Source organism: Arachis stenosperma, chromosome 4, assembly GCF_014773155.1.
Source record: "Arachis stenosperma cultivar V10309 chromosome 4, arast.V10309.gnm1.PFL2, whole genome shotgun sequence".
Classification (NCBI taxonomy): Eukaryota; Viridiplantae; Streptophyta; class Magnoliopsida; order Fabales; family Fabaceae; genus Arachis; species Arachis stenosperma.
Window position 1 is genome coordinate 23,461,329 of NC_080380.1, and position 26,093 is coordinate 23,487,421.

Below are 26,093 nucleotides of genomic sequence, written 5' to 3' on the forward strand. Positions count from 1 at the left end.
AAAACATACTAAAAACAATGCCAAAAAGCGTACAAATTATCTGCTCATCACAACACCAAACTTAAATTGTTGCTTGTCCCCAAGCAACTGAAGATCAAATAGGATAAAAAGAAGAGAATATGCAATGAACTCCAAAAACATCTATGAAGATCAGTATTAATTAGATGAGCGGGGCTTTTAGCTTTTTGCCTCTGAATAGTTTTGGCATCTCACTTTATCCTTTGGAACTCAGAATGATTGGCTTCTTTAGGAACTCAGAATCCAGATAGTGTTATTGATTCTCCTAGTTAAGTATGATGATTCTTGAACACAGCTACTTATTGAGTCTTGGCTGTGGCCCAAAGCACTCTGTCTTCCAGTATTACCACCGGATACATACATGCCACAGACACATAATTGGGTGAACCTTTTCAGATTGTGACTTAGCTTTGCTAGAGTCCCCAATTAGAGGTGTCCAGGGTTCTTAAGCACACTCTTATTGCCTTGGATCACAACTTTATTTCTTTCTTTTTCTTTCTTTTTTCTCCTTCCCTTTTTTTTTTCGGTTTTTCTCTTTTTTTTTTCACTGCTTTTTCTTGCTTCAAGAATCATTTTTATGATTTTTCAGATCCTCAGTAACATGTCTCCTTTTTCATCATTCTTTCAAGAGCCAACATTCATGAACCACAAATTCAAAAGACATATGCACTGTTCAAGAATACATTCAGAGAGCAAAAGTGTTGCCACCACATCAAAATAATTAAACTGTTATAAAATTCAAAATTCATGCAATTCTTTTTCTTTTTCAATTAAGAACAATTTATTTAAGAAAGGTGATGGATTCATAGGACATTCATAACTTTAAGGCATAGACACTAAGACACTAATGATCATAAGACACAAACATAGATAAACATAAGCACTAAAATTCGAAAAATAGAAGAATAAAGAACAAGAAAATCAAAGAACGGGTCCACCTTAGTGATGGCGGCTCTTTCTTCCTCTTGAAGATCCTATGGAGTGTTTGAGCTCCTCAATATCTCTTCCTTGTCTTTGTGGCTCCTCTCTCATGATTCTTTGATCTTCTCTAATTTCATGGAGGAGAATGGAGTGTTCTTGGTGCTCCACCCTTAGTTGTCCCATGTTGGAACTCAACTCTCCTAGGGAGGTGTTAATTTGCTCCCAATAGTCTTGTGGAGGAAAGTGCATCCCTTGAGGTATCTCAGGGATCTCATGATGAGAGGGGTCTCTTGTTTGCTCCATCCTTTTCTTGGTAATGGGCTTATCCTCATCAATGGTGATGTCTCCCTCTATGTCAACTCCAACTGAATAACAGAGGTGACAAATGAGGTGAGGAAAGGCTAATCTTGCCAAGGTAGAGGACTTGGCCGCCACCTTGTAGAGTTCTTGGGCTATAACCTCATGAACTTCCACTTCTTCTCCACTCATGATGCTATGGATCATGATGGCCCGGTCTAAAGTAACTTCGGACCGGTTGCTAGTGGGAATGATTGAGCGTTGGATAAACTCCAACCATCCTCTAGCCACGGGTTTGAGGTCATGCCTTCTTAATTGAACCGGCTTGCCTCTTGAATCTCTCTTCCATTGTGCGCCCTCTTCACATATGACTGTGAGGACTTGGTCCAACCTTTGATCAAAGTTGACCCTTCTTGTGTAAGGATCTTCATCTCCTTGCATCATAGGCAAGTTGAATGCTAACTTTACATTTTCCGGACTAAAATCCAAGTATTTCCCCCGAACCATAGTAAGATAATTCTTTGGATCCGGGTTCACACTTTGATCATGGTTCTTAGTGATCCATGCATTGGCATAGAACTCTTGAACCATCAAGATTCCGACTTGTTGAATGGGGTTGGTAAGCACTTCCCAACCTCTTCTTCGGATCTCATGGCGGATCTCCGGATATTCACCCTTTTTGAGTGAAAAGGGGACCTCGGGGATCACCTTCTTCAAGGCCACAACTTCATAGAAGTGGTCTTGATGCACCCTTGAGATGAATCTATCCATCTCCCATGACTCGGAGGTGGAAGCTTTTGCCTTCCCTTTCCTCTTTCTAGAGGTTTCTCCGGCCTTGGATGCCATAATGATTATGGAAAAACAAAAAAGCAACGCTTTTACCACACCAAACTTAAAATGTTTGCTCGTCCTCGAGCAAAAGAAGAAAGAAGAGAGTAGAGGAAGAAGAAATGAGGAAGAAGGGAATGGCTTTGTATTCGGCCAAAGAGGGGGGAAAGTGGTGTTTAGGGTGTGTGAAAATGAAGGGTTGAAGAAGGGTTTATATAGGAGAGAGGGGGGTTGGGGTTCGGCTATTATGGGTGGGTTTGGGTGGGTTTGGGAGGGAAAGTGGTTTGAATTTGAAGGGTGAGGTTGGTGGGGTTTTATGAAGGATGGATGTGAGTGGTGAAGAGAAAGATGGGATTTGATAGGTGAAGGATTTTTGGGGAAGAGGTGTTGAGGTGATTGGTGAATGGGGGAAGAAGAGAGAGAGTGGTGGTGGGGTAGGTGGGGATCCTGTGGGGTCCACAGATCCTGTGGTGTCAAGGAAAAGTCATCCCTGCACCAAATGGCATCAAAATTCACGTTTTGAGCCATTTCTGGCGTTAAACGCCGGGCTGGTGCCCATTCCTGGCGTTTAACGCCAGGTTCTTGCCCTTTTCTGGCGTTTAACGCCAGTCTGGTGCCCCTTTCTGGCGTTAAACGCCCAGAATGGTGCCAGACTGGGCGTTAAACGCCCAACTGCTAGGCTTACTGGCGTTTGAACGCCAGCAGCATCTTCCTCCAGGGTGTGCTGTTTTTCTTCCTGTTTTTCATTCTGTTTTTGCTTTTTCAATTAATTTTGTGACTTCTCATGATCATCAACCTACAAAATAAAGTAAAATAACAAAAGAAAATAGATAAAATATAACATTGGGTTGCCTCCCAACAAGCGCTTCTTTAATGTCAGTAGCTTGACAGAGGCTCTCATGGAGCCTCACAGGTATTCAGAGCAATGTTGGAACCTCCCAACACCAAACTTAGAGTTTGAATGTGGGGGTTCAACACCAAACTTAGAGTTTGGTTGTGGCCTCCCAACACCAAACTTAGAGTTTGACTGTGGGGGCTCTGCTTGACTCTGAATTGAGAGAAGCTCTTCATGCTTCCTCTCCATGGTGACAGAGGGATATCCTTGAGCCTTAAACACAAAGTATTCATCATTCACTTGAATGATCAGTTCACCTCCATCAACATCAATCACAGCCTTTGCTGTGGCTAGGAGGGGTCTGCCAAGGATGATAGATTCATCCATGCACTTCCCAGTCTCTAGGATTATGAAATCAGTAGGGATGTAATGGTCTTCAATCTTAACCAAAACATTCTCTACAAGTCCATAAGCTTATTTTCTTGAATTGTCTGTCATCTCTAATGAGATTCTTGCAGCTTGTACCTCAAAGATCCCTAGCTTCTCCATCACTGAGAGAGGCATGAGGTTACACTTGACCCTAAGTCACACAGAGCCTTCTTGAAGGTCATGGTGCCTATGGTACAAGGTATTGAAAACTTCCCAGGATCTTGTCTCTTTTGAGGCAATTTCTGCCTAGACAAGTCATCTAGTTCTTTGGTGAGCAAAGGGGGTTCATCCTCCCAAGTCTCATTTCCAAATAACTTGTCATTTAGCTTCATGATTGCTCCAAGGTATTTAGCAATTTGCTCTTCAGTGACATACTCATCCTCTTCAGAGGAAGAATACTCATCAGAGCTCATGAAAGGCAGAAGTAAGTCTAATGGAATCTCTATGGTCTCATTTTGAGCCTCAGATTCCCATGGTCCCTCATTAGGGAACTCAGTGGAGGTCAGTGCACGCCCATTGAGGCCTTCCTCAGTGGCGTCCACTTCCTCTCCTTCCTCTCCAAATTCGGCCATATTGATGGCTTTGCACTCTCCTTTTGGATTTTCTTCTGTATTGCTTGGGAGAGTACTTGGAGGGAGTTCAGTAACTTTCTTGCTCAGCTGTCCCACTTGTGCCTCCAAATTTCTAATGGAGGACCTTGTTTCATTCATGAAACTTTGAGTGGTTTTGATTAGATCAGAGACCATGGTTGCTAAGTCAGAGGGGTTCTGCTTAGGATTCTCTGTCTGTTGCTGAGAAGATGATGGAAAAGGCTTGCCATTGTTAAACCTGTTTCTTCCACCATTATTATTGAAACCTTGTTGAGGTCTCTCTTGATTCTTCCATGAGAGATTTGGGTGATTTCTCCATGAAGAATTATAGGTGTTTCCATAGGGTTCTCCTAGGTAATTCACCTCTTCCATTGAAGGGTTCTCAGGATCATAAGCTTCTTCCTCAGATGAAGCATCCTTAGTACTGCTTGGTGCATTTTGCATTCCAGACAGACTTTGAGAAATCAAATTGACTTGTTGAGTCAATATTTTATTCTGAGCCAAAATGGCGTTCAGAGTGTCAATCTCAAGAACTCCTTTCTTCTGACTAGTCCCATTGTTCACAGGATTCCTTTCAGAAGTGTACATGAATTGGTTATTTGCAACCATTTCAATTAGCTCTTGAGCCTCTGTAGGCGTCTTCTTCAGATGAAGAGATCCTCCAGCAGAGCTATCCAAAGACATCTTGGATAGTTCAGAGAGACCATCATAGAAAATACCTATGATGCTCCATTCAGAAAGCATGTCAGAAGGACATTTTCTGATTAATTGTTTGTATCTTTCCCAAGCTTCATAGAGGGATTCTCCATCCTTCTGTCTGAAGGTTTGGACTTCCACTCTAAGCTTACTCCATCTTTGAGGTGGAAAGAACTTTGCCAAGAAGGCATTGACTAGCTTTTCCCAAGAGTCCAGGCTTTCTTTAGGTTGAGAGTCCAACCATATCCTAGCTCTGTCTCTTACAGCAAAAGGGAATAGCATCAGTCTATAGACCTCAGGGTCTACCCCATTAGTCTTGACTGTGTCACAAATTTGCAAGAATTCAGCTAAGAACTGATGAGGATCTTCCATTGGAAGTCCATGGAACTTGCAATTCTGTTGCATTAGAGAAACTAATTGAGGCTTAAGCTCAAAGTTGTTTGCTCCAATGGCAGGGATAGAGATGCTTCTCCCATAAAAATCAGGAGTAGGTGCAGTAAAGTCACCCATCACCTTCCTTGCATTGTTTGCATTGTTGTTGTTTTCGGCTGCCATGTCTTCTTCTTCTTTGAAGAATTCGGTCAGGTCCTCTACAGAGAGTTGTGCCTTAGCTTCTCTTAGCTTTCGCTTCAAGGTCCTTTCGGGTTCAGGGTCAGCTTCAACAAGAATGCCTTTGTCTTTGTTCCTGCTCATATGAAAGAGAAGAGAACAAGAAAATGTGGAATCCTCTATGTCACAGTATAGAGATCCCTTGAGGTGTCAGAGGAAAGAGAAAAATAGAATGAAGAAGGAAAAGAAGAATTCGAACTTTAATTAGATAAGATTCGAATTGTGCATTAAGAAGGAGTGATACTCCATAAATAGAAGGATGTGAGAAGAGGGGAAGAGAATTTTTGAAAATTAATTAAAAAGATGTCAAAAGTATTTTGAAAAATTGATTGATAATTTTCGAAAACTCAAAGTGGGAAAGAAATCAAGTGATTTTTGAAAAAGAGTTTGAAATTAGAAGTTAAAAAGATTTGATTGAAAATTTATTTTGAAAAAGATGTGATTGAGAAGATATGATTGAAAAGATATGATTTGAAAACAATTTTAAAAGATATGATTTGAAAACAATTTTAAAAGATATGATTTTAAAAATTAATGACTTGCCTAACAAGAAAAGATATGATTCAAACATTAAACCTTTCTCAACAGAAAAGGTAATATACTTGAGATGTTCAATCAAATCATTAATTGTTAGTAAGTATCTTTTGAAAAAGGAAAGAAATTGATTTTGAAAACATTTGATTGAAAAGATTTGATTTGAAAAAGATTTGGTTTTGAAAAACTTGAAAAAAATTGATTTGAAAACAAAATCTTCCCCCTTTGCCATCCTGGCGTTAAACGCCCAGAATGGTGCACATTCTGGCGTTTAACGCCCAAAATGCACCCTTTTTGGGCGTTAAACGCCCAACCAGGTACCCTGGCTGGCGTTTAAACGCCAGTCTGTCCTTCTTCACTGGGCGTTTTGAACGCCCAGTTTTTCTGTGTAATTCCTCTGCTGCATGTTCTGAATCTTCAGTCTCCTGTACTATTGACTAGAAAATAGAACCAAGATCAAATGAACAAGGCATGCAAAACACCAAACTTAAGATTAGACACTAGACTCAAACAAGAAACATAAAATCTTTTTGGTTTTTATGATTTTGAAAATTTTTTTTTTGTGTTTTTCGAAAATTAAGTGGAAAAAGATATCAAAATTCTTAATGAGAATTCCAGGAATCAGTGCAATGCTAGTCTAAGACTCCGGTCCAGGAATTAGACATGGCTTCACAGCCAGCCAAGCTTTCAGAGAAAGCTTCGGTCTAAAACACTAGACATGGCCAAAGGCCAGCCAAGCTTTAGCAGATCACTGCTCCAAAAGCAAGATTGATAAAAAATCAACAAGCTCTTGTGATGATAAGTTGAAACCTCGGTCCAATGAAATTAGACATGGCTTCACAGCTAGCCAGATTTCAACAAATCATCATGAAACTCTAGAATTCATCTTCAAGAATTTCGAAAAAAAATAAATGCCTAATCTAAGCAACAAGATGAACCGTCAGTTGTCCATACACAAGAACAATCCCCGGCAACGGCGCCAAAAACTTGGTGCACGAAATTGTGATCAATACTTTTCAAAACATAAACAATCCCTAGTAATGGCTCCAAAGACTTGGTGCTCATTCCCATGGCATAAACACAACTTCGCACAACTAACCAGAAAGTGCACTGGGTCGTCCAAGTAATAAACCTTACGCGAGTAAGGGTCGATCCCACGGAGATTGGTGGTATGAAGCAAGCTATGGTCACCTTGTAAATCTCAGTCAGGCAGACTCAAATGGGTATAGATGATGAATAAAGCATAAAGATAAAGATAGAGATACTTATGTATATCATTGGTGAGAGCTTCAGATAAGCGAATGAAGATGCTTTCCCTTCCGTCTCTCTGCTTTCCTACTGCCTTCATCCAATCCTTCCTACTCCTTTCCATGGCAAGCTCGTGTAGGGTTTCACCGTTGTCAGTGGCTACCTCCCATCCTCTCAGTGAAAATACGTCCCGATGCTCTGTCACAGCATGGTTAATCATCTGTCGGTTCTCGGTCAGGCCGGAATAAAATCCATCGATTCTTTTGCGTCTGTCACTAACGCCCCGCCTGCTAGGAGTTTGAAGCACGTCACAGTCATTCAATCATTGAATCCTACTCAGAATACCACAGACAAGGTAAGACCTTCCGGATTCTCTTGAATGCTGCCATCAGTTCTTGCCTATACCACGAAGACTCTGATCTCACGGAATGGCTGGCTCGTTTGTCAGGCGAGCACTCGGTTGTCAGGCGATCAACCATGCATCGTGCAATCAGAAATCCAAGAGATAAACACTAGGGCCTTGTTGCTTTGTAGAACAAGAGTGGTTGTCAGTCACCTTGTTCATGGGTGAGAATGATGATGAGTGTCACGGATCATCACATTCATCAAGTTGAAGAACAAGTGATATCTTGGACAAAGAACAAGCGGAATTGAATAGAAGAACAATAGTAATTGCATTAATACTCGAGGTACAGCAGAGCTCCACACCTTAATCTATGGTGTGTGGAAACTCCACCGTTGAAAATACATAAGAACAAGGTCTAGGCATGGCCGTGAGGCCAGCCTCCCAATGATCAAAAGATTCAAAGATCTCCAGATGTAAATACAATAGTAAAAGGTCCTACTTATAGAAAACTAGTATCCTAAGGTGTACAAAGATGAGTAAATGACATAAAAATCCACTTCCGGACCCACTTGGTGTGTGCTTGGGCTGAGCAATGAAGCATTTTCATGTAGAGACTTGTCTTGGAGTTTAAACGCCAGCTTTTATGCCAGTTTGGGCGTTTAACTCCCAATTAGGTGCCAGTTCCGGCGTTTAACGCTGGAAATTCTGTAGGTGACTTTGAACGCCGGTTTGGGCTATCAAATCTTGGGCAAAGTATGGACTATCATATATTGCTGGAAAGCCCAGGATGTCTACTTTCCAACGCCGTTGAGAGCGCGCCAATTGGGCTTCTGTAGCTCCAGAAAATCCACTTCGAGTGCAGGGAGGTCAGAATCCAACAGCATCTGCAGTCCTTTTCAGTCTCTGAATCAGATTTTTGCTCAGAACCTTCAATTTCAGCCAGAAAATACCTGAAATCATAGAAAAACACACAAACTCATAGTAAAGTCCAGAAAAGTGAATTTTAACTAAAAACTAATAAAAATATACTAAGAACTCAACTAAAACTACCAAAAACATACTAAAAACAATGCCAAAAAGCGTACAAATTATCCGCTCATCAGTGAGCTCCTTGTTAGGACGGCTTATGCTTGAGCTCTTCCAGGAATCCCCACCAATGCTTGCAATTCCAATAGCCTCCGGGATCCCAAACTAGGCGCATAAAGCCTTCAAGCAAGTTGAAGCAAGTGACAAGGCCCTAAGGGTGTTGATTGTTGGAGTGAAATTCTGGGGTCCCAAGCCTTGCTTTTGCACCCGTCTTCTTGTTGATCATCATTGTTCCAACCGGGTGGCACGCGATCTGAATTCACACTGAGACATCCAAAGAACTTCTTAGACCTATTCAATTGAGCTCGACACCAATCCTTTCACTTCAATTTGGAGCATGCAACCATATTGAACCTTGCTTGACAACTCCTCTCACTGACCATCTCCCTCTTACTCTTAATGCCACAAAGAGCTCTAAGTTGACCATCCGTCTCCAGTAGCCCATATTCAAATTGGAAAGTAAAGGTTAAGGATAAGAATTTTACCCACTTGAATATTGTATTGGATAGTAATGGCTTTGGGAGAGGTGTTGTTTCCAATGATCTTGCAAGCTCCATTGAATTCTTCCACCTCCTTGCAAACCTCTTCAACTTCAACCGCGCCCTGATCAAATTCTTCTAATTCTTTCCCGTCACTCAAGTCATAAGTTGGAGGTTGAGAAAAGTTTACCTCTACATCATCTTAAGATTCACTTGGAGAAGGTTCTTCAAACTCAAGGGGTTCAATTGTGAATGCAAGTTCATCACTTGGAGGGATTGATTCAGGATCATCATCACCAAGGCAACCGGCCTCTTAATCTATTCCATTCAATTCTTCAAAAGGAATATGCCTTGGAGGTTGTGCACTATCCTCCTCAACATCAATTTCAAGCTTATTGAAGGAATACTCTACAACTCTAGATTCCCATGGAAGTTCAGCATCTCCTAAGTCTTTAATCACTTCCTCTTCTTTGATAATTTCGGCTTCCTCCACTTGCTCTAATACAAAACCGACCTCCTCTTTGATGTCACTCAATGTAGAGTTGTCTTCAATAATGGAACTTTCTTCTTGTTCAACCTTCACTAATTTGTCAACTACTTCATCATCTTCGAGGGTCTCTACCTTCTCCACCTTTTGGGCCTCCTCTTGCTTCTCTTGAAGTATGTGTGCATGAAACCGATCCAGTACGTTCCTAAGACGGTCTCTTCACTCTTATTCCGAGTCAGTAGCATCATTGGGATCATGTTGCTATTGGATTGATGGATATGGGTATTATTGCATGGAGGGTGGTGGTGCACTAAAACTTGAGGGTTGAGTATTGGGAGTAAAAGATGGATCCATACGAGATATAAGAGCTTGAAGAGCAGAGGTGATACTGGTGAGAGTAGAGGTAAGTGTGGTTTGAAGCTTCTGTTGCCCTTGGTGAATAACACGAAGAGTGTTGTTATCCAATGGAGGGTGAAGTGGATAGGAGGGTTCATTTTTTGGGAGAAAGGGCTCATAATATGGAGGTGGTTCTTCTTGATAAGGATATGGAGATGGTGTATATTGAGGTGGTGGTTCTAAGTATGGCTCATAAGGCTCTTGGTATGGTGAGTAAGGATTAGGGTCATATGGGGGTGTTTGGTGGTAAAGTGCTTGTGACTATAGTGGTTCAAAATTATGTTGAGGAGAGGGTTCATAGGCGTATAGTGGTGGTTGTTGATAATCAAAAGAGTGCTCACCATAGCTGTTATCTTGGTATGCTTCTTGGAATGGCTCTTAGTCATAGTATGTTGGTGGAGGTTGTTGCTAAGAGGGTTCATCAAATCCTTGTGGCTCCTCCCATCTTTGATTGTCCCATCCTTGATGCATGTTCCTAGTGTAGCTTCAATTCCCTACAACACAATTTGAACCAAACTCAAAGCCAAAAGGGTGAGAATTCATGGTAATGAAAGAAAATAAAAACAAAAACTAATAAAAATAAGCAACTAATTCCTAAACTAACAAAAACTAGCAAACAAGCAAAAAGCAAATATTTATAATAACCAATAATAAGGCACACGTTTGCAATCTCCCGGCAACGGTGCCATTTTGATGAACGGCTTTTGTGTGGTTTAGAATTTACAAACATATTCTCGTTGCAAGTATAGCTTCTAAACCAACAAAGAATCCTTTCATACAAAATTTTGGTTGTCACAAGTAACGAACCCCTAATAGAATTGATAACCGAAGTATTTAAACATCAGGTCGTCTCTCAAGGAATTGCAGGGAAGTGTTCTTAAAATTGGTTATGCAAAGGTATATTTTTGGGGGTTTTGGATTAAGAGAACAAGAAAAAGAAATGGTGATAAAAATCAAATGATAAAGGGGTCTTGGCAAGGTTTGGTGGCCAAGGATCTCTATCCTTATCACTAACCACAACATGAGAATTGGCAAGGATCAATCCCATTAAGTCATCATCTAACTAGTAGTAAAGAAAAGTTAAATGAGCTATATCAATCCAAGTCCATAAGTCCTAGCTCTCCACCAATTCAATTAGTGAGAACTAGATTTAATGGCTCCCAATCATCAATTACTCGGACATTAGTAACTCAAGAGTTTCTAAGTTACCATCCCAAGCCAAGAACATAAAATCCTACTCTAACATCCTTCCAAGCATTTTATCAAACACTTGGAGGGCATAACATAAAAACATAGAAAATTAATAAGGGAATATTAAACCTAAAACAAACAATTGCAAAATCAATGATAACAAATAACAGAAGAAGCAATAAACATGAAATACTTCAAATTGCATTAAAAGGGAAATCAAATCTAACATGAGAATTCATAAACTAAATTGGCAAAATAAGGTTATCAACAAGGAAAATAAATAAGCTAGAATGCTAGAACAATTAAAAGTAGAAGAGAAACTAAATTGGAATAAGATAGAATTCAGAATTTGAAAAGGAATAAAACTAATATCTAAAACCTAGAGAGATGAGAGAGCCTCTCTCTCTAGAAAACTACATCTAAAAATCTAAAATTATGTGAATGAGAAGTGTCATTGATTTCTCCACTCTGCAGTCTCTAATCAGTATTTTTGGGCTTGAAACTGGCAAAAAATAGCCCAGAAATCACCCCCAGTGATTTCTGATACGTACAGCATATGGCTCCGTCACGTGTTGCTTGTCTGCGCACTATCCACGCGTACGCATGCTTTGCGCGTGCACCTCCCTAAACGCTAAGTCAACTATGCCAAATTGTATATCATTGCGAAGTCCCGAATGTTATCTTTCCAATATAACTATAATTCCCTCATTTGGACCTCTATAGCTTAAGTTATGATCAATTGAGTGCAAAAAGGTCAGGGCTGACAGCTTTGCAGTTCCTTCAGCTTCTTGTATTCCTTCCACTTTTGCATGCTTTCTTTCCATCCTCTAAGCCATTCTTGCCCTGTAATCTCTAAAAACACTTAACACACATATCAAGGCATCGAATGGTAATGAGAGAGGATTAAACATAGAAAATTTAAGGCCAAAGAATCATATTTTCAATCATAGCATAAGATTAAGGAGGAAAGTGTAAAACCTGCGAATTCTGTGAATAAATGTGAGAATAGTGGATAAAATCCACTCAATTAAGCACAAGATGTACCACGAAAAAGTGGTGCATCACATAGCCGGTCTGATAGCAGTGCGATAGAATTTACCTTTAAGTTTTAAAAGCACTTTTTGTCACATATAAAATGAGACGCACTCTGCCATTTGGACTAACCTACTTGGATCTTATGATTTACATCCTGTTCAATCTCTCCATTATCCTGAATGATGCACCCAAGATACTTAAAACTTTTAACTTTTCGTAGGTTGTTTGCTCCAATCTTCACCTCTGTATTAGAATTTTTCCTTCGGTCACCGAACTTACATTCCATATATTCTGTCTTGCTATGGTTTATGCGCAGTCCATATACTTTTAGAGCTTCCTCTATAAATCCAATTTCTTATTTAGGTCTTTTCTTGACTCCCCATAAGGACGATATCATCGGCAAAAGCATGTACCATGACACAAGTTCTTGGATATGTGAGTACTTCCAAGACTAATGTGAAAAGATATGGACTTAAGGATTATTCCTGGTGTAATCCTATACCAAAAGAAAATTTTTCCGTCACACTACTTTGAGTCTTCACAATAGTTGTAGCCCCATCATACATGTCTTTAATTGCACGAATATATGTGATCTTTATTCTCTTCTTTTCCAAAACCTTCCATAAGATCTCCCATGACATTCTATCGTACACTTTTTCTAAATCAATAATACCATATGTAGATTTCTTTTATTACTACGATACTTTTCCATCATCCTTCTTAACAGGTATGTAGCTTCAGTGGTGGATCTGCCTGATATAAAACTAAATTGGTTCTCTATTATTTATGTCTCTTGTCTCAACCTCCATTTTATCACCTTTTCCCATAATTTCATGGTATGGCTCATGAGCTTGATCTTTCTATGATTTCTGCAACTCTATATATCTCCCTTATTCTTGTAGATAGGTACCAAGGTGCTCTTTCTTCATTTATCTGGCATCTTCTTTGACTTTAAAATCTCATTAAAAACCTTGATTAACCAACTGATGCCTTTCTCTCCAAGGCCCTTCCAAACTTCAATCGGAATATTACTGGGTCCTACTACCCTGCCATTTTTCACCCGCTTTAGACCCTCTTGTACCTCGAAGTCTCGAATCTTTCGATAAAAGTCGAAGTTTTGATCTTCTTCCCACGTGCATAACCGACCAAGGCTTGGAAGAGTCTTCTGCTTTTCATTAAATAGCTCGTAGAAGTAGCTCTTCCACTTTTCATTGATCTTCTCATCTTGAGCCAAAAATTTTTCGTCTTTATCCATTGTGTACTTAACCTAATCTAAGTCTCTCATTTTTCTTTCACGGCTCTTTGCAAAGAGAAGGGGGGTTGAATCTTAGCCTCCCTTTTTTTTTGCAGAATATTACTTTTACTTTTTCAACAATACTTCAGGATATATTTTCACTTTTGTCTCATAACGAGATGAGAGACATTTTTCATTTTGTCTCCTGAGTACCAGAAACAATAAAAAAGCAGAGAAGAAGAAATGACACCAGATATATTTTGGTTCAGCTACTAAGTGCAATGTAGCCTACATCCATTCTTCATCACAATAATGATGGAATTTCACTATCTTTTTCAAGATTACAAACACCAATTCTTTCCTACGATCTACCCAATCCTATCAAGGATAAATTCAGATTCGAACCCCAATCCAAATTTGACTAGGACTCAAAACCTAGCTTTCAACTGCAAAGTGCTAACCCAACTTGCAAGGGAATCCCCACAGGATCGTGACTCACAACAGAAAGATATACAAAGAAACTCTGAGATATCTTATGACTTTTTCTCTAATTTTGCTCACTGCCTTTTACCTCTCATTGGCTTTTTTTTACAAACCTCACCATGTTTGTCTTTTACCATGAGACTCAGACAGACAAAACTAAGAAAAAGAAAACTAAATGAACATCATTGAAGGAGAAGAACTCAGGCAGCTTTTGGGTAGCTATGAGAACTCTGTGCTTTTTCAATTACTCTCCTTACCATCAATCCTTGGTCGTTCACCCTTAATATAGAAGAGTGAAGCTTCCAAGGTTGAAGCTTGTTCAATCCTTACAGTTTCTTTCTTCTCCAACTTCAGAGTAGCTGTGGCTTCAATAGAGAGGAGAGAGAGGACCGTGGCTATTGCATGCATGCTCACCTCTTCTCTCTCATCTTTTCTCTTCAAGCTCCTTAAATCTTGACCATTGAGCTTGAATTTGGCCCCAAGTTTTGATTCTGACCATTGATGTGGTTCTGACCCAAGATGGATTCACTTTCTCCATTGTTACCTTTTTGATGAGCAGATATTTTATACACTTTTTGACATCACTTTCATATAGTTTTAGTAGTTCTTATTTAGTTTTTATTAAGTTTTTATAGGTTTTAGTGTTAAAAATATATTTTTGGATTCTACTATGAGTTTTTGTATTTTTGGATAATTTCAGGTATTTTCTGGCTGAAATTGAGGAGTTGGAGCAGAAGTCTAATTCAGAGACAGAGAAAGCACTGTAGATGCTGTGAAGATCTGATCTTCCTGCACTCGGAAGAGCTTTTTTGGAGCTACAGAAGCTTAAATGGAGCGATCTTAACGGCTATAAAAAGTTAACTTCTAGAGCTTTCCACCAATATATAATAGTCTATACTTTTCTTCGGATTAGAAGGCGCAAAACTGGCGTCCAACGCCAGCAATTTGACCAATTTTGGCGTCCAGCGCCAGAAAGGGATTCCAAGCTGGAGTCCAATGCCCAAAAAGGTGCCAAGACTGAAGTTCAATGCCCAAGGATGCCTAAGCACATGGATTTCATCAAAGCTCAACCCAAACACTCATCAAGTGTGTCCCAAAAGTAGATTTTACAACTAAATAGACTGTTTTACCCTTTCTATGTAATCCTTAGTCATTAACCTAGTATTTAAAGAATTTTTACACCTCTTGATGCATGAGCATCTTGTCTATCTTTTCCTAGTAAATTTGCATCTAATTTGTTGAGTTTAATTAAGAATTAATTATATTTTAGCCACTATGGATGCTATTTTGAGTTTTGTGCAATTTTATTTATTTTAGGTAGCATTCGGAGGGATTTGATGAAGTTTCTGCAGAGAAAAAGAAGAAACCAAAGAGATGACCAGTGAAGACCGACGCGGACGCATGGCTCACGCGACTGTGCGGAATGGAGAAATCGCAATGACGCGATCGCGTGCCTGACGTGAACGCATGGACTGGAATCTGCACAAATGACGCGAGCGCGTGGACGACGCGGACGCGTCACATGCGCGATCTGCAATAATACAGAAAATGCTGGTTACGATTTCTGGGCTGTTTTTGACCCAGTTTCCAGCCCAAAAAACACAGATTAGAAGCTGCAGAATGGACAAATCAAGTGGTCCCCACCCATCAACTGAAGATTTGTTAATTAATTCGAATTTAAATTCAAATATTATCTTTTAGGAAAAGATATTATTTTAATTTTAGATTTTAAACCTATTAGGATTAGTAATAAATAGGAACTCTATACATTTAGACAGATACCAGATTGTTACCAGAACCCTTATTTTTCTTCTACATTCCATGAGCAACTAAATCTCCACTGTTAAGGTTAGGAGCTCTGTCTATTTGTATGGATTGATTTTATTACTTTTTCTATTTTAATTTATGTTTTGGATTTATATTTAAGAATTGTTTTCATTCTTTATCTTATGAATTTGGGTGGAACGAAAGTATGACCCTCTTTCTATTTGAGTTCTTGTATAACTTGGAAAAGCTCTATACTTGAACAACAGCTTGAAAACATATTCTCCTGAATTCTAATTATCTGGATTTAACGGGATACGTGACATATAATCCTTTTATTCTTTGGGTAATTAGAGTTTTTGTGGCATGCAAACTGGAATTTGATCATGTACCCTTTAATTGGAATTAATTGACCAAGGAATTGGCAGTTAATGAATTTTAGAGGAGACTAGGAAGGTCTAAGGAATTAGGGTCTAGTCACATATAGTTTGCCATAAATTAAATCCTACATAATTAAAATAGTTAGTAAGAAAGTTAATCCGGAAAAATAGATAACTCTGAAGCCTTAACTATTTATCCATATTTTATTCCCAATTTATTTAATTGTCTGTACTTTTGATATTTTGAATTCAAACTTAAACCTTTTGAACATCTCAAAACCAATTTCTGCTTGCCTAACTAAGCTTATCACTCAATAACTGTTGCTTAATCCATCAATCCTCGTGGGATCGACCCTTACTCACGTAAGGTATTACTTGGTACGACCCAATGCACTTGCCGGTTAGTTTGTGGGTTATAAAATCCGCACAAAGTTTTTGGCGCCGTTGCTGGGGATTGATTGTGATTAACAACTATTAGTTGTTTGATTGTTTAGATTAGGCATTTTAATTTTAATTTTATTTTAATTTTTTTTTATTTTTTGAAAAAAAAGAAAGAAATTTTGTTCTGTCTTCTTTGTTTTTCTGTTTACCACATGGTGCGTTTAATCCTTTTTGGTGTTTTGTGCTGAGAAAAAATAATGGAGAGAGATCACGTGGGTTACTACTCACACCCAAGTAGTGATTCATATTATGGTGGATGGAGGAACTATCAAAATTTTGGTTGGCAAAGCCAAAACCAAAGAGACTTCAATGCTCCATGTTTCAACTACCAAGAACCATCATCTTTCTACCCATGTCAAGAGCCACCATCAGATATTGAGGCTTCTCAGAAGAAGAGTGTTATGGAAGTAGAAACTCTTAATGCTATTCTTGCCCAGAACAAGCTTATGACTCAGCAATTAAGTCTACTTACTCAACAGATGAGTGGCATGCAAGTCCCAACTATCAACACCCAACACCCAAATTTTGAGTGGGGAGAGCAACCTCAGAGGCCACAAAATTTTAATCATAGTTCTTAGGGTGGTTTTCAACAGAATAATTTTAACAACCCCCAGTTTCAGTCATCTCAGCAAGCAACTTCTCAGCCCCAACAGAACGATGATTTGGAAGAAATCTTGGCAAGTTTTAGACAGGAAACCAGAGCATCAATCAGGAACTTGGAGATTCAGATGGGTCAATTAGCCACAAAAGTTAATGAAATTAATCAGAGCACCACTAATAGCCTTCCTGGTAACGCAATTCCAAACCCAAGAGAGGAAGGCAAGGCTATCACCTTGATAAGTGGACAAGTGGCAAGTATGAAAGCACAAGTTAATGAGGAGCCAGTTGAAAAAGATTGCAAGGTTATTCAACTGAGCGGTGGTAAAGTAGCTGGCTCTGAGACCAAGGTCAATAAAGAGTTAGTTGAAAAAAAAAGCTACCAAGAGGAAGAGATTGAAATTGAGAAAGCTTACAAAGAAGTGGAAGAATTCAAAGAAGAACACAAGGAAGTGGAGCTTGCAAGACCTCTTCTAAAGCCATCACCATCCAATACAACATTCAAGTGGATAAAATTCCTACCCTTAATCCTTACTTTCCCACTTGAATATGAGCTACTAGAGACAGATGGTCAACTTAAAGCTCTTTGTGGCATTAAGAGTAAGAGAAAGATGGTTAGTGGCAAGAGATGTCAAGCAAGGTTCAATATGGTTGCATGCTCCAAATTGAAGTGCAAGGATTGGTGTAGAGCTCACTTGAACGGGTCTAGAAGGTTGTTTGGATGTCTCTGTGAGAATTCAGATTGCCTTCCACCAGGTGGAAATAATGGTGATCCACAAGAAGACGGACGTAAAAGCGAGATTTGGGACCCTGGAATTCATTCCCACAATCAACTCTCTTGGGGCCTTGTCACTTACTTCAACTTGCTCAAAGACGTTATGCGCCTAGTTTGGGATCCCGGTAGCCATTGGAATTACAAACATTGGTGGGGATTCCTGGATCAGTACAAGCTTAAGCCACCATGACAAGGAGCTCACCACATGTCCAACTTAAGGACTTTAACTAAAAGTGCTTGGTGGGAGACAACCCACCGTGGTATGATCGTTCTTTTTTGTATCCTTAGTTATTTTCTCATTTATTTTATTTTTATTGAATTCTTACTAATTTTTTGATCATGCAGCTATTTTTATCACAGGAACCAAACACCTCAAGCTATATTTAAAAAAAAAATGTGCACACGACGCGTACGCGTCAGAGGGGTGTGCGTGAAAAATAAAAATGAACAGAGAGTTGTGGGGGAGTGGTGCACGAATGGAGCTGATGAGCGGATAATTTATACGCTTTTTGGCATTGTTTTTAGTATGTTTTTGGTAGTTTTAGTTGAGTTCTTAGTATATTTTTATTAGTTTTTAGTGAAAATTCACTTTTCTGGACTTTACTATGAGTTTGTGTGTTTTTCTGTGATTTCAGGTATTTTCTGGCTGAAATTGAGGGACCTGAGCAAAAATCTGATTCAGAGACTGAAAAGGACTGCAGATGCTGTTGGATTCTGACCTCCCTGCACTCGAAGTGGATTTTCTGGAGCTACAGAAGCCCAATTGGCGCTCTCTCAACGGCGTTGGAAAGTAGACATCCTGGGCTTTCCAGCAATATATGATAGTCTATACTTTGCCCAAGATTTGATGGCCCAAACCGGCGTTCAAAGTCACCCTCAAGAATTCCAGCGTTAAACGCCGGAACTGGCACCTAAATGGGAGTTAAACGCCCAAACTGGCATAAAAGCTGGCGTTTAACTCCAAGAAGAGTCTCTACACGAAAATGCTTCATTGCTCAGCCCAAGCACACACCAAGTGGGCCCGAAAGTGGATTTTTATGTCATTTACTCATCTCTGTACACCTTAGGCTACTAGTTCTCTATAAGTAGGACCTTTTACTATTGTATTATCATCTTCTGATCTTTGGACATCTAGTTCTTTGATCATTGGGGGCTGGCCTCACGGCCATGCCTAGACCTTGTTCTTATGTATTTTCAACGGTGGAGTTTCTACACACCATAGATTAAGGTGTGGAGCTCTGCTGTACCTCGAGTATTAATGCAATTACTATTGTTCTTCTATTCAATTCCGCTTGTTCTTTGTCCAAGATATCACTTGTTATTCAACTTGATGAATGTGATGATCCGTGACACTCATCATCATTCTCACTCATGAACAAGGTGACTGACAACCACTCTTGTTCTACAAGCATTCGAGGCTCTAGTGTTTATCTCTTGGATTCCTGATACACGATGCATGGTTGATCGCCTGACAACCGAGTGCTCGCCTGACAAACGAGCCAGCCATTCCGTGAGATCAGAGTCTTCGTGGTATAGGCGAGAACTGATGGCGGCATTCAAGAGAATCCGAAAGGTCTAACCTTGTCTGTGGTATTCTGAGTAGGATTCAATGATTGAATGACTGTGACGTGCTTCAAACTCCTAGCAGGCGGGGCGTTAGTGACAGACGCAAAAGAATCAATGGATTCTATTCCGGCCTGACCGAGAACCGACAGCTGATTAGCCATATGCTGTGACAGAGCATAGGAACATTTTCACTGAGAGGATGGGAGGTAGCCACTGACAACGGTGAAACCCTTGCATAAGCTTGCCATGGAAAGGAGTAAGAAGGATTGGATGAAGACAGTAGGAAAGCAGAGAGACGGAAGGGAAGGCATCTTCATACGCTTATCTGAAGCTCTCACCAATGATATACATAATTATCTCTATCTTTATCTTTATGCTTTATTCGTTTATCACTATACCCATTTGAGTCTGCCTGACTAAGATTTACAAGGTGACCATAGCTTGCTTCATACCACCAATCTCCGTGGGATCGACCCTTACTCACGTAAGGTATTACTTGGACAACCCAGTGCACTTGCTGGTTAGTTGTGCGAAGTTGTGTTTATGCCATGGTATTGTGCACCAAGTTTTTGGAGCCATTACTAGGGATTGTTTTGAGTTGTAGTGATCACAATTTCGTGCACCAGGAGCCTTTCGCACAAACAAGCCCACGCGATCGCGTACCCCACGCGTTCGCGTCGTTTGTGATTTTCGCCGTCCACGCGGGCGCGCCACTGACGCGGACGCGTGATCTGCAAAATCGACGTAAAAGAGTGTTTGGGCAGAGAGTTGTGCTGGCTTGGGCAAAGAAGTGTGCTAAAAGCACAAATTTGGTCACGCGGACGCGTGACTGACGCGTCCGCGTCAATTGCACATATGGCCATCCACGCGTTAGCATGCATGACGCGAACGCGTCGTATGAAAATTTGGCTCCCAAGCCATGCGAACAGAATGTCACGCGGGTGCGCGGCTGGATTCGTGCAAATCGCACAAAACCTAGGGCACGCGGACGCGTGCCTGACGCTTACGCGTCATTATGGAAATTTCGCGACCCACGCGAACGCGTGCTGCATGCGTTCGCGTCGCTTGCGCCACACTAGTTCGCCGCCCAGTTTTCTTTCTCTCTCTCTCTCCCAATCCTAATTCTCTCTTATTCTTTTATCCTTTTATTTTTCTTTCCTCATAATATTTATCTCTTTCTATTTTCAGTTCTTATTTGCTTGAGGACAAGCAAACCTTTAAGTTTGGTGTTGACGCTTCGCTTAAAGCTTTTCTATTTATTCCTATGGCACCAAAAGGGAAGCGAATCATCTTCACTGAGGAGCACAACCTGAAGAATAAAGCGACAGCTAGGATAACTAAGGTGGTTGAGTTCCTTTCATTTTTATTCATCCCCTCTTTTTCTATGTTATGTTCTGGTTTTCTGCTATTTTACTTTGTCTGTTGCATGATCCTTTATTAGTTGGAATCTTAGGACTAGTTTAGTTTTCTTTTTTTATGCTGAAAAGATGTTTCATGTACCACTCACTGAACTTGAATCCAAAAAGAAAAGAAAAAGAAGTAATGTATTGCATGAGAAATTGAGTTAATTCTAAGAATAGTCTTATTTACTTAAATGTGGTGGTATTTTCTGTGATTTTTGAATGCATGATATGAACAGTACATATTTGAATTTGAATCAAGAGATGTTGATGTATAAGGAATAGGAATTTAGAGAATTATTATGACTTCTCTGAAATAAACAAAAATTTAATCCTTGAAGCAAAAGAAAAAATCATTATATAAATAAATAAATAATAATAAAAGCAAGGTCTAAGGCTTTGAGCATCAATGACTAGGGAGGTCGGACATGATTAAAAGCTCAAAGAGTTGTTTCCCTAGTCATATGCTTGTGGTGTGATTGTGTCAAGTAATCCTTGAGACAGAACACTTAGAGTCGAGACCAAGTGCGTTTAACAGAGTATGCCAAAGGCTTTGAGCACCACTGTCTGGGAGTAACTGAAAGAAAAATCAAAACTCAAAGGGAGCTCCCCAGTTAAGTGCTTGTGGTGTTTTTGTGTCAAGTAACTCTTGAGACAAAACATTTAAAGTCACGGCTAAGCTCAAGGTGCAAAGCACCAAAGAAAAATAAATTAAAGTAAATGTTGTTGTGTTCAAGGATTAAACTGAAATGTAAAGATCAGAGAATTCATAATATCATCTGGATTCTAATTCTGAATGACAATAACATTCTTGATTCAAAGGAGAGTGAGATGCCAAACCTATTCAGGATTACAGTTATAAACCCCACTATAAAAAGAGACATGAGCTTAATCGAACTCTCATTCTCATGCAAATTCACATCATAAGCTTATATTAGTCTTGGTTGCTTGAGGACTGATAAACCCCATTTTTAGGGTTTATCTTGTATTGAATTTAGAGTATTTTGATGACCTTTTCTCGCATTTAGCCTATGAATTGGCATGGTTTTGTTATCTCTCCCGTATTTGTGCTTAAGTGTAAAAACATGCTTTTTAAGCCTTTGATTTGATAATTTTAATTCATCCTTGATTCCATAAGATGCCTTGATGTGTTTGCTAGCAATCTCAGGTTGAAATAGGCTAGACATGGATCAAGGGAGCAAGGAAGGAAGCATGCAAGTGGAGAGAAGCATAAAAGCCAAAGAATTGATCTCGACCAAACACGCGCACGCGCACAAGGCGCTCGCGCGCACATTGCAGAATCGGCCAGGGACGCGCACGCGTCGATGATCGCACATGACTTCATTAAAGCAACACGTGCCTGGCGATTTGAGAGGGTTTCTGAACCCATTTTGGCGCCAATTGCTGATAGAAAGGAATAAAAGGATCAAGGATTGAGAAAAAGGCATCTAGGAATCTAGCATATAGCATAATTAGGATTAGTTTTAGAGTTAGTTTAGAGAGAGAAGCACTCACTTCTCTCTAGAATTAGGATTGTGGTTAGATTAATCTCTCTTCTTAGATCTAGGTTTAATTCATGCCTCAATTCACTTTTCCTTCATCAAGTCTTAATCTTCCCCTCTTCCTCTTTCTAGCTATGTACTTTAATAATTGTAATTCTTCATTTTGTTTTGGATAGATTGTTGTTCCTTTGTTTTCTTTCAATAATGCAATTTGAGGTAATTCATGATAATTGCGATTTCCTTGATTGTTGTTGTTAATTCTTTGCAATAATTGTTGCTAGATTTCATTCTTGTTGTTGATTTACTATGCTTTTCTTTTATGCCTTCCAAGTGTTTGATGAAATGCTTGGTTGGGTTTTAGTGTAGGTTTTGTTCCTCTTGGCCTAGGTAGAGTAATTAGTGACTCTTGAGTTATCTAATCCCTTTGTTGATTGATAATTAGAAGTTGCTAATTGGTTTGAATGCCCCTAAAGCTAGTCATTCCTCTAGGAGTTGATTAGGACTTGAGGAATCAAATTGATTCATCCACTTGATTTTCCCCCATGGTTAGAGGTTAACTAAGTGGTAGCAATGAACAATTCTCATCACAATTGAGAAGGATAACTAGGATAGGACTTCTAATCTTTATACCTTGCCAAGAGCCTTTTATAGTTGTTAGTTTATTTTCATTGTCATTTACTTTTCATGCTTCTTATCCAAAACCCCAAAATAACTCATAACCAATAACAAGACACTTCATTGTGATTCCTAGGGAGAACGATCCGAGGTCCAATACTTCGGTTTATAAATTTAGGGGTTTGTACTTGTGACAAACAACTTTTTGTATGAAAGGGTTATTGTTGGTTTAGAAACTATACTTTACAACGAGATTTCATTAGTGAAATTCTAAACCGTCAAAAATCCAATCATCAAAATGGCGCCGTTGCCGAGGATGTGCAATGGTGTTATGTTATTGGTTATTGTACATATGTGAATAGTGTGAATATCTTGCTTTTTGCTTTATTTGCTAGTTATAGAATTTTATTTTCTCCTTCCACCATGAATTCTCACTTTGGCTATGAGTGTGATTACAACTATGTTGTAGGTGATGAGAGCTTCAATGATAATGTGTATCAAGAATGGGACAATCAAAGGTGGGAAGAGTCATATGCTTATGATCAATCCTCTTGGCAACAACCCCCACCAATGCACTATGAAGAAGAGCCATTCTATGATGCATATCAATTAATTGGCTATGGTGAATCTCCTTGTGATTTTCAACAATCACCATCATATGCCTATGAATCTCACCCTCAACATGAACCTCAACCATTCTCACAAGCCTTTCCATACCAAGCACCTTCCTATGATCCATATTCATCATATGACCAAGCAACCATACCATACTCCTATAACCATTATGAGCAAGAACCTTTAGAACCACCATAATTCCAAGATTACTACTACCAAAAACCACCTCAATACACACAATCTCCACAACCTTACCAAGAAGAACCACCTTCCTATTATGAACCCTCCCTCCAAAATGATGAGCCTTCCTACCCACCACAAGTCCCAATAGACGATCCTCTCACTTTGTTACTTCAAGGACAAGAAGCCATAAAGCGGGATACACTTGAGTTTGTGACCAATTTGACCAAGGTGGTGCATACTTTAACCCACCAATGCTTGAATACTCAAGGTACTTTCGTGACTACATGTGAAAGGTCAAAAGAAGAGCAAAGCATGAAGGAGAAATTGGAAAATTCGGTGGAGAAAGAGGAGTCGAATTTTGTGTTGGAACAATTGGAGGAGCCTATGATCATTGAAGAAAAGGAAGAAGTGGTTGAAGATTTAGGAGATGTTGAAAGTCCAAGGGAATGTAGCATCATGGAGCACTCTTCCAAGAAGCTCGATATTGATGTTGAGGAGGGTGCACAACCTCCAAGGCATATCATCGTTGGAGACTTGGAAGAGACTTATCAAGAGATGGATTCAGTCATGGATGAATTTCTCTCTACAATGGAATCCTCTCCCGAGGAAGAAGTTGGCATGGTGTGTATTGAAATTGAAGAATATGAAGAGGTTGATCAAGAGATGGATTTACTCATCAATGAATTCCTCTCAAAAATTGAATCACCTCCCATTGGGCAAGATGAAGTTCTTGAAGACAACACCAGGCCAAGTAAAAAGAAAGAGGTTGAAATTGAATAGCACAAGGAGGTGGACCTTGCATTGTCTAAGTGTGGGGAAACCTCCCTACCCAAGTTACCATCGAATACAACATTTAAGTGGGTAAAATCTCTATCCCTAAGCTTCACTTTCTCACTTGAATATGGTTTAATTGAAAATGATGGTCAACTTCGAGCTCTTTGTAGAGTTAAGAGTAGGAAAGAATTGTGTAATGGTTGGAAATTCGGTATAAAAATCATAAAGGCCAAGACTCTAAGGTATAGGAATGAGGATGGAACGGAAATCACCGTATATGGGTCTAGAAGGAAGCATTGGTGGAATAAAGAGAATTCTATGTGTCAATCACCCTTATGTCAACCACCCGTACGAAAAAATCATGAAACTCAACTAACGGATGGGTGTGAAGATAAGATATGGGATCCCGGTTCACTATGTGAAGACCAACTATGGGGACTCATATCTTGGGTAGAACTCTGCCCAAGCTTGATGAAAATGGTTGGAAATTCTGTCAACCAATTGAGAAGCAAAGACCCTTGGAGATTCAAGGATGAGTACAAACATAAGCCGCCATGACAATAAGCTCCTAAATATGTCCAACTTAAGGACTTAAACTAAAAGTGCTAGGTGGGAGACACCCCACCATGGTAAACTCTTTCCACTCTCTTTTATTTTGCTTCATAAGTGATTTGAGTTGCCATTGTAGGTAGATGTTTCATATAAATTTGTTTGTACAACTTAATTGTTAGTATATTCACATGTATGTTGTGTTTAGTAGTAGATGAATAATATCAAATTGCATTTTTGTGAATTGCATTTTTGTTTTTAGTAGTAAATGAATAAAGAGTTGTGAGCAGTATGGGGAGCACCTGAGCATAATTTCTCTGAAAAAAAAAGGGGGGTGGACGCGCGCGCACAATGTACGCGCACGCGTCCTTGAGCGGATGCATCATCACCCACATTCCAGAGAGTTGGGCCTCTCTTGGGCAACCACTATGCCCTGAGCCCAACACAACCCACGCTGACGCACACTACGTGCGTGCGCGCCGATCATGAGAACAGGGAAGTGCACGCGGACGCGCACCTGCCGCGTCCGCGCCGATCTGCTGCTGCAAAATCTCGAGCCTAGCCCCAGAGAGTTGTGCTAGATCTGGGCCAACTTTAAGCCCCTAGCCCAACTCAATTTGCGCGGACGCGCACTCGCCGCGTACGCGCCCATATGCCAAAAGGAGGAACAGACGCGAGCGCACGCATCGCGCTAGCGCGCCTTATAGCAAATTACCAACGTACGCGGACGCACGCTTGCCGCGCGCGTGTCCCTTACATGATGCTGCCACTCTAGGCTTTTGCCCAGAGAGTTGGGCATGCGTCAAGCCCATTCTAAGCCTCAAGCCCAACCCCGTGTACGCGTGCACGCGCTGTACGCGCACGCGCCCGTGTATAGTTTGCCAATCCACGCTTGAGCGCACTGCACGCTCATGCGTGGATCCCTAGTTTCTTCAATGTACGCGGACGCGTAAGGTGCGCGCTCGCGCCGATTCAAAAGAAGGGATAACCCTAAGACGCGAAGAGCGTTGCGCAGTCGCGCACTCTCTCTTCTTCTCCCTCACCATTTCCTTCTTCTGCAACCATCATCATCTCCGCCGCTAACAGCGGCGCCGCCGTCGCCAACCACCCCTCTACCTTTCCCTATCATCCCTCTTCTTCTCCATGTCACCATCCTCTACCTCTCTTCCCTTCCCCCTTTCGAACAAACC

The 26,093-nt window shown here is 40.2% G+C and overlaps 1 non-coding gene across 1 annotated transcript; it reads left to right on the plus strand.

The window, feature by feature from the left end:
- The first annotated feature begins 4,656 nt into the window (after positions 1-4,656).
- On the plus strand, positions 4,657-4,764 carry LOC130978648 (small nucleolar RNA R71). Its single transcript, XR_009086268.1, has one exon. It is a non-coding gene; the product is annotated as a small nucleolar RNA R71 (small nucleolar RNA).
- The last annotated feature ends 21,329 nt before the right edge of the window (positions 4,765-26,093 follow it).